Below are 10,295 nucleotides of genomic sequence, written 5' to 3'. Positions count from 1 at the left end.
TATGCTAAAGAATATATTAAGCATTTAAGTGAGAGAGATATATATATAGTTATTTCTTAACGAAGTCCTATCTACTCTATGCTCCCGAAAGTAGAACATGAATTGTTTTTTTTTAACTGGTTTTCCTGAAAAATGAGGAAACCCCACTCCATGATGAGTGGTTATTAATGCAGAACATTGATACAGTCTTTCTGGGATTATCTGCTTCACTGTTGAGTCTTATGTTTGTCTCACATGGTAGCCAACACATCCTAGATCGTCTCTGCCTTCCCTCTGGTCAGTTTATCGGGGAACACAAACTTGTTTATATCAACCTGGATGAAATAATAAGGGGTCAATTGCTTTTTATTCATTCTGAGATCAGTTGTAAGTGGGTTTTATAGCTGCTCTTTGGAAAATTCATATTATCTTTCTGTCTCATTAACTGCATGGAAAATTGGGAGCTGTCTACCTGGGGATGTTAACATGAAAAGGATACTTCTTAATTCAACAGACATAGTAGTTCACACTTCAGAAAAATCAAGATAAGAACAAGAAAAGGAAACTCATTTTGTAATTAGAGGAAGGAATAAGGTGGTTAGGGGCTCAGCCTTGCAAAGAAACAGTCTTGCACATAGTAGACACTCAAATATTTATTCATTAAGTGGATCATGGGAAAAAAGAAGCGAATCAGTAGAATCCCGGATAAACTATGATGAGGCAGAGGGCAAAGTTGATTTCTGTGTTTCCCCAAATACAGAGAGTTCCTGGGATCACTCATTGTCTTATTCTAAAGAGGATCCAAAGAGGACAGAATATTCCATGAGCAGTTAGACATACACTGTGCTTGCATCCCCCCCACCCCACCACAGTGGCAGATGATGTCAAAGATTGGAACTTCTGAAATTCTGCCTGGTAGACCTACATTCTGGGTTTCCGTGCTGTCTCAGTGGGTAAAGAATCCGCTTGCCAATGCAGGAGACTTGGGTTTGATCCCCGGGTCAGGAAGATTCCCTGGAGAAGGAAATGGCAACCCACTCTAATATTCTTGCCAGGAAAATCCCATGGACAGAGAAGCCCTACAGTCTGCAGTTCATGGAGTCACAAAAAGAGTCAGACACGGCTTAGCGACTAAACACCAAGCTACTTTCCAGGAGAAGCACTGTTGATTTGAACAAGGAAAATACTTCTGGAGAATTGGGAGAATCTGATTACAATATGTTTATTGATTACAGTAAACAATATGACACTTGGATTGAAGTGAGCCGTAGGCTTGCCATGTGTTTATACTGTACTTCCCTCCCTTGGGTGAGAGCATGAAGAGCAAAGGCAGTGAATTGTCCAAGGTAAGGTGACATAGAAACCATGACTTCTAACTTTCTAAGAAATGGTCTCAACCGATCTTTAGCTAACAACGTTAGCAGAGCTTTTGCGTTGCTTGGAGTGTTGACAAGGCTCTTCATATAATGGTGCCTGAGTGTACATCTTAGTTCCACCTCTTTTCCTCACTATAGGAAAGGGGTAGTTAAGTGCCTAACTCATAGAATTGTTACTAACTTAGTAAATGAGTTAATACATGTCCCGCTCTGGCTAAGTTAGGGTAATTGCTTCCAAGCCCCATCATAGCTGTGGAAGGGATAGATGGAGCCTAGCAGGATCCTGGTAAGTGGAACTGCTCCTTGTGCTGAAACAGATAATATCAGTGGTCCCAGATTCCACCCCCAGTGCAGTGTCCCTAAGGCAAAAGAGCCCATAACCTGGATATGAATTGGAAATCCTCAGAAAGCCTTATGTGTGTTAGGTCTCTTTTGCTAGGGAGAAGCGAAGAGCTTCTGTTAAAGCTAAAACCATCAAAGTGTAGATTGTTTCCATACCCCTAAGTGATTCCTTATTTCTGTGCTGCATGACTTTCTTCTCCTAGCTGTTCTGTCTCATCCATCCTCCCATTCATCCCTGCCGCTGAAGACAAAGGCTTTCTCCTTTATCTTTTTCTGCATGCCTCAGACTCTATTTCTAAAGGTGTGTTTAGGAAGAGATACTGCTCCTCCTGGCTCAGCCAGAAAAGAAGCCCATGCATCCCGCTGTTCAAGCGAGGTCTCAGGTTAATCCCGCCCTCCTTCTCGCTCCACTTTCACCCCAGCTGGCTAAATCAAGCGATAATCCTGAAAGGGAATTTCAGGCTATTTGTGACTTCCCCTCTCCGCTCCCTACCCGCCACGTTCAGGGAGGAGAGGCAAAGCCCCTGGATCAGAGTAATCTGTTTCTAACCCACTTCTATTCCCAGGGATTACCTCTGCAGGAGGAGAGAGACAGAAATAAATCTGACATCTCGGCACTGGGAACTCGCGGAAGAAGCTCAGTGCCTGCAGAGTGTGGGCATGAGGTTCAGGAGCCTGGGAGCTTGTTCTCATAGGCTGGGTTCCCAACACACAGAAAGTGTGACATAATGGAGAGAACTCTGGTTTGGGAGGCAGGAAACATGGGTTCTAGTCTCACCATCGCTGACATTGACTTCCTTGTGGCCTTGGGAGTCACTTCACATCGCTGACCACTAATCTTCCCCATTAAAAAAAATAGCACTCCGGAGTCCTAAAAACCTACTGCCCCTACTGATGTGTGGTAGTGGTTTAGTTGCTAAGTCGTGTCCGACTCTTGCGACTCCATAGACTGTAGCCCGCTCCGTGGGATTTCTCAGGCAAGAATACTAGAGTGTTCTGCCATTTCCTTCTCCAGGAGATCTTCCCTACCCAGGGGTCAAACTCAGTCTCCTGAACTGCAGGCAGATTCTTTACTGACAGAGAGCCACCAAGATTGAGCTCCTATTGATAATGCATAAAGGCCTGACAAAGGGGCCTTGTGAACCAATTGCTCAACACGCCTTCCCTCTGGTCTTTGTTCTTTCCTTCATCCTCTATGGGCCCTGACATATGAACATGTATCTCTTATCTGGCCATTCTTTGGGGATGCTCTCCAGTTCCAGCTCTTCGGGATGGAAGCCAGAGAAGCTGTGTGAATGCAGGGAACTTCCACTAGAGGGTACCAGGGTTTCACTGGCATCTCCGATCACAAAGAGGCCTGTGCAAACCCAACAGTTACAGGGTTTTTTTTAGTACTTACATTCAGAGATTAAGAGATCTCCATTCATTATTCCTTACCTGGTCTGCTTCTTACTGCTCCTGGAAGGCTTAAGAAGTCTCTACTCTTGACATTATTTTGATTTAATTTGACATCAAATCAAAGGCAGCTTGGTATAGTGGAATTCAACTGGCTGGGTCCACTACTTCAGAATTCTATGGGCACATTATTTAACTCTTCTGAGGCCCAGTGTACCCATCTGTGAAATGGGGATAATAAAATTTACCAATTTAAATAAGAAAATTTACCATGTAGGGCTGTGTGTGTTGTGTACTGAAATCCTATATGAAAACTTGTGACTGGTACACAGTAGGTACATAAAATTGTGTCTTAACTAGCAGAGAGTCCTCAGGATTGCCACAAACAGAAAATGATGTTGAGGAAAGAAAGATGAATTTTTGAAAGCCGAGTATACCTCCAAACAAGAAGTGTGACTTTTTGCCATTTTGCTGTTGAGTCTTACAGGTTTCCGGGCTTGTGCTTCTTGGTCCTGCTCAGCCTCAGCCCTCGTTCCTATTCTGTTCTCTGTGTCAGCCCAGCCATGGCACTCTTCTGCCTTTTTCTCATCTTGATTTCCTTGGAGGTGAGTTTAGTTTCTACTTCTCCTCACTTCCTTGACAAAAAGTCCTTTGTATTTTGCCCTGCATTTTCTGCAGAGCCACCTCTCCACCTGGTTCTGTTCTTCCCTTCTCATCTCTCCTATAGTCACTTCTGGGGTGGAATGCGCCATCTGTTTCTGAGACTGAGCAGAAGTTTGGGAAAGAGGGAGGGTGAGCATGTCAGGGCTTGCGTGTCAGCCGACACGTTACAGCTGCAGGGCAGACCAGGGTGAAACCACAAGCCAGAGGCCCCAGGGCAGGCGGCCGTGAGGCCCGCCCCTCGGCTCCTCTCTCATCTCTCTCTCACCCCAGAGGTTTCCTGGCAGGAGTGGGAGAGGTTGGTATCGAGTCCTTGAGCCCTGACTCATTCCCTGACCTAGTTGGGTGTTACCCAGTTATCTCCCAAACCTCTCTCCAGAGGCCTTTACAACACAACAGTATCATCCCAGAAAACAGAAGAAGCCAGCACACCACCTGTGGACTCCCTGCCCATCTGAGGATCCCAACAACCAATAAGTCTGCCGTTCTCATGGCTTTATACACCATCCAGGAGGTTACACTGGTTATAAAGTGAACAAAATCATCTCACCCTGAGAAATCGGCTATTTTCCAGATTGTTTTACAGAAATAATCATGTTTCACTTTCTCCAGAGAGAATAAAATTGTGATTTTATTTTTCTTGGGCAGGGCAAGGGGCTGGGATAAGGGTGGACGAGGTGGACGGGGACTGGAACACTGAGCCAGGAAGTGACTGGCTGTTATCACACAGTGAGTCAGGATTCTATATAGGGACTAACTCAGGTCTCCTAACCCCACCCCAAATTCCATTCTCTTTGCCTCAGTCTAGCTACTTTTGGACTTGTCTAATGTTTTGGACTTGTGTAATGTCCAGGTTTTCTGGACCCTCACAGAAGTTCTTAAAATCGCCAAGATTCCTGAGAGCTTAATAGGAAGTCAATTGTATTCTGCTTCTAGACCTCATACAGGTCCCTCTCACTGTTTGTCCTGTGGAAATGCAAGTTGTATGTCTGTTTCCTCCGCAACAGACTGTTGAAAACACTTCGGAGTTATTTAAGATTCAAAGACCAATGTAGTAAGTTGTCTGTGTGAGCTGAGATCTTGGAGACAGGAGATTCCATTTTTAAATCATTCGTTGGTGTTCACGTATTACTGTCCTCATGTGCCACCGTGCTAGTGGGTGCTGACGATTATTTCCTTACCTCCCCTTTACGCAAAGGTCCCAGTCACTCCCTCACTAGGGTCATGCTTCCTGAAGACAGGAGCTGGTTTCCAAGAAAGCAGATTTTCGCTTTATCCTTTGGCAGAGAGAATGGAGTCGTTGCACACAGGCCAGAACATTCTTTCTGCCAGAGCTTCCCATCTGGAAGAAAAGAGAAAAAGAATTTCAGAGTTTCCATAAGGTCTGCCTAAAAAAGGGGAGGAAGGAATAATGAGCCCTCGGGAGGGAAGATGAAAGCTACAGGGCTGAAACCCCAAGTTTCATTGTCTGGAAAGAATATCAGATTCTGCAGGCCTGAAACCCTGACCCGGCAGCTCCTACCTTCCCCTTCCTCCTAACCCTTACCTAGGATTTATTCTGTTCCCCATTCCTTTAACTTTTCACATGTTTTTATCTGTCTTGCCTATCCCATCTCAGAATTTTCCCTCTATTCTTTGTTCTTTATGTACTTCCCTTCCAGTTTTGTGCTTTCCCTATGGGTGACTCTTAAAATATTCCTGGACTACTTCTTAATGCGTCTCACAAAAATAAGATTGAAGTGTTAGAAGGAACTTTCTCACAACCTGTGATGTATGGAAGGACTTCAGTGGGTCCAGAGAGCCTCTGAAATTGAATGCTAATTTAGTGCATATATGCATCTTTCTGGCAAGAAGGCCCACAGCTCTTATCAAGTTCTCAGATCTTCCATTCAGATCCCTGCCTCATGACCCTGTAGTTCAGTGTGTTTCAGTGTAAGGCTGAGAACCCAAGTTAATTTTGGAAGCTAGAATAATTCTGTTTTTTAAAATGAAAAAGATAGAAAATACCAATGTGTATCACATGTAAGGACACTAGTTTTGATTAACATGTGATTCAAAATGCATATGTATGATAATTTTTTATTTTTTATATATAAAATCAAAACATCTAATCTCATTCATTTCATGAATATTTATTGAGTTACCATAGATACTGCTCTGATCACTGGGAATATGGAAAATGAAAGAGACATTTCTGGTCCACAAGCGGCTCGCATTTAGTAGGAAAAAGAGAAGTACACAAAAACATTGCAAAAGAATATTAAGTCCCACTGCAGAAGGAAGCACAGGGTAGAGGGTATAAAAGAGAGTATGGGACTTCCCTGGTTGCACAGTGGCTAGGAATCCACCTGCCAGTGCAGAGGACATGGGTTCGATTCCTGGTCCAGGAAGATTCCACATGCCTCAAGCAAATAAAAACCCACATGTCACAACTGCTAAAGCCCACGCACCTAGAGCATGTACCCCACAACAGGAGAAGCCACCAGAGTGAGAAATCAGTGCAGGACAATGAAGAGTAGCCCGGCTCACTACAACTAAAGAACGCCTGTGTGCCGCAGCAAAGACCCAGCATGACCAAAAATAAATAAATAAGAGTATGACACATCATTTAGAGTTCAGGTGGGGCTACGCTTGGGTAGTGTCTGGAGAAATGAGTAAGAATTTGCAGGATCCATAGTGAGAAGATGTGCAATTCGAGGCAAGGGGACTGACATGCACAAAGACACAGCGGTGTAAGACAACACAAGGATGGCCAGGGTTGCTGTCAAAGTGGTCTCGTGGGTTGCCCCTGTACTGTAGAGAGGTTGGATATTTAGGCTAGATCATGGAGAGTCTCCCACTAAATACAGAAATGCTTAATATTCCTAACAGACAGCTCTGCCTGGGCTCTTTCAATGAGATAGAACCGAGAATTTTGTGAAACAGCTCCTTGTATTCTTGAGCATCTGATTGTGACAAATTCCTTCCTATACTGATGTAATTGCTTCCCTTGTTCAACCATTGATTCTCATTTAGCTCCTGCAGCATAGCAAAAGGAGTTGACATCGCCTTCTATTAGGTTGAACCAAATGAAGTTGCATTTTTATATCAAGATAGTAGGATGGTTTGCAATTTCATGTTGTTAGCCTGTGCTTGAAAAAAGCCGGTTGTTTGAGGACAGTTATTATTTATCTACCTTGCTCTTCTCTTCCCGATATCTAATATCTTTAAACTCCATCAAATTCTTCCTTACTTGGGAAGTTACTAGATCCTTTTTCAACCTGATCTCTCCCTGGACATACACTGGTTCATCAGTGACTTTCTTTCTTTTTTTGTTTTTTTAAATATTCATTCATTTATTTATTTATTCAGGCTGTGCCAGGTCTTAGTTGCGGCACACAAGATCTTTGATCTTCGTTGTGGCATGCAGGATCTTGAGTTGTGGTATTTGAACTCTTACTTGTGGCAGGTGGGATCTAGTTCCCCAGCTAGGAGCTGAACCTGGGCCCCCTACATTAGGAGCACAGAATCTTAGCCACTAGACCCTGAGGGAAGTCCCCATTAATATCTTTTTAAACATGAGGTACCCAGAACTGAAGCACAGTGACACTGTTATCCTTTTTAATCTGACATTGTGTCTTTTCATGAAACTGTGACTACATTGGGTTTGGTGAATTCTAAATCTTTTTCACATAAAATGCTGTCAAGGCAGCCCCACTCCTTCCTATACAATTGATTTTTCTTGGCTGCACCACCCAGCATGCAGGATCTTAGTTCCTTTATCAGGGATAAAACCCATGCCCCCTGCAGTGGAAGCTCAAAGTCTTACCCATTAGCCAGCCAGGGAAGTCCCCTAAATGTGGGGTTTTATTTTATCCCCGTCAAGTTTCATTTTCTTGATTTTGGCATTTTGTTCTAATCTGTCAAGATGAGTTTATTTTAAAACCTTTTTTTATTGAAGGATAGTTGATTTGCAAGGTTTCAGGTATACAGTAATTCAGTTATACATATATTTATTTTCCATTATAGGTTATTAAAAGATACTGAGTATAGCTCTCTGTGCAGGTCCTTGTTCTTCCCTATTTTACATATAATACTTTGTATCTGTTCATTTATCCCTCCCCACCTTTTGCCTTTGCTAACCATGAATTTGTCTTCTGTGTCTGTGAGTCTATTTCTGTTTTGTAAATAAGTTCACTTGTATCATTTCTTTTTAGATTTCATATATAAGTAGTATCATATGATATTTGTCAGTCTAAGATCATTTTAAATCTCACTTCTAACCGCTAAACCTGCCCCCCACAACTAGACAGTCCGTGCACTACCACAAAAGGTCCCGCATGATGAAAGGAAGATCCTGCATGACACAACTGAGGCCCCGTACAGCCAAATAAATAAATATTTATATAAATAAATAAATCTTGCTTCTATCATCCATTCTATTATCTTTCCCAGCTAGATCACTATCTAAGCTACTGATTTTAAGCATATTTAATACACCAGTGATTCTTTCATGGATCACAGCCTTGTCCTGGTGAAGGGGCTTGTGTAACTCAAGCTATGAGCCATGCCATGCAGGGCCCCTAACACCGACGGATCATAGTGGAGCGTTCTGACAAAATGTGGTCCACTGGAGGAGGGAATGGCAAAACAGTATTCTTGCTGTGAGACCCCATGAACAGTATGAAAATATAAAAAGATATGACACTGGACGATGAGTCAGAAGGTGTCTACTGTGCTACTGGGGAAGAGCAGAGGGCAATTACGAATAGCTTCAGAAAGAATGAAGCATCTGGGCCAAAGCAGAAATGACACTCAGTTGTGGATGTGTCTGGTGGTGAAAGTAAAGTCCGATGCTATAACAAACAATATTGCATAGGAACCTGGAATGTTAGGTCCATGAATTGGATGTGGTCAAGCAGGAGATGACAAGAGTGAACACTGACATCTTAGGAATCAGTGAAGTAAAGTGGATGGGAATGGGTGAATTTAATTCAGATGACCATTATATCTACTACTGTGGGCAAGAATGCCTTAGAATAAATGAATAGCCCCATAGTCAACAAAAAAAGTCCAAATTCAGTACTTGGGTGCAATCTCAAAAATGATAGAATGCTCTTGGTTCATTTTCGAGGCAAACCATTCAACATCACAGTAATTCAAGTCCATGCCCCAACCACTGATGCCACTGAAGCTGAAGTAGACCACTTCTATGAAGACCGACATGATCTTCTAGAACTAACACCAAAAAGAGATGTCTTCTTCATCATAAAGGATTGGAATGCAAAAGTAGGAAGTCAAGAAATACCTGGAGTAACAGGCAAGTTTGGTGGTTCAGGGGCTTATCTGATGGCTCTGACAGTAAAGAATCTGCCTGCAATGCAGGAGACCTGGGTTTGATCCCTAGTTTGGAAAGATCCCTTGCAGAAGGGTATGGCTACCCACTCCAGTATTCTTGTCTGGAGAATTCCGTGAATCAGACACTACTGAGTGACTAACACTATCACTTTTCACTTTCTTTTTTTTTGGCCTTGGAATACAAAAAGAAGCAGAACAAAGGTTAACAAAGTTTTGCCAAGAGAACACACTGGTCATAGCAAACACTGTCTTTCAACAACACAAGAGATGACTCTACATATGGACATCACCAAATGGTCAATACCAAAATCAGACTGATTATTTTTTGCAGCCAAAGATGGAGAAGCTCTATACAGTCAGTGAAAATAAGACCTGGAACCAGCCATGGCTCAGATCATGAGCTCCTTATTGCAAAATGCGGGCTTAAATTGAGGAAAGTAGGGAAAAGCACTAGGTCATTCAGGTATGACCTAAATTGAATCCTTTATGATTATACAGTGGAGGTGATGAATACATTCAAGGGATAGATCTGATAGAGTGCCTGAAGAACTGTGGACAGAATTTCATAACACTATACAGGAAACAGTGACCAAAACCATCCCAAAGAAAAAGAAATTCAAGAAGGCAGAGAGGTTGTCTGAGGAGGCTTTACAAATAGCTGAGGAAAGAAGAGAAGTAAAAAGGGAAAAAGGAAAAGATAATACCCAACTGAATGCAGAGTTTCTGAGAATAGCAAGGAGAGATAAGAAGGCCCTCTTAAATGAACAATGCAAAGAAAAAGAGGAAAACAGTAGAATGAGAAAGACTAGATGTCTCTTCAAGAAAATTGGAACATCAGAGGAACATTTCTTGCAAGTATGGGCACAATAAAGGACAGAAACAGTAGGGACCTAACAGAGGCAGAAGAGATTAAGAAGAGGTGGCAAGAATACACAGAAGAACTATACAAAAGAGGTCTTAATGATCAGGATAACCATGATGGTGTGGTCACTCACCTAGAGCCTGGCATCCTGGAATGTGAAGTCAAGTGGGCCTTAGGAAGCATTGCTACAAACAAAGCTAGTGGAGGTGATGGAATTCCAGCTGAGCTATTTCAAATCCTAAAAGATGATGCTGTTCAAGTGCTGCACTGAATATGTCAGCAAATTTGGGAAACTCAGCTGTGGCCACAGGGCTGGAAAAGCTCAGTTTTCATTCCAATCCCAA

Source organism: Cervus elaphus, chromosome 5, assembly GCF_910594005.1.
Source record: "Cervus elaphus chromosome 5, mCerEla1.1, whole genome shotgun sequence".
In the NCBI taxonomy this organism is placed as follows: domain Eukaryota; kingdom Metazoa; phylum Chordata; class Mammalia; order Artiodactyla; family Cervidae; genus Cervus; species Cervus elaphus.
The sequence above is the reverse complement of the archived record's forward strand: the minus strand, read 5'-3'. Positions refer to the sequence as shown.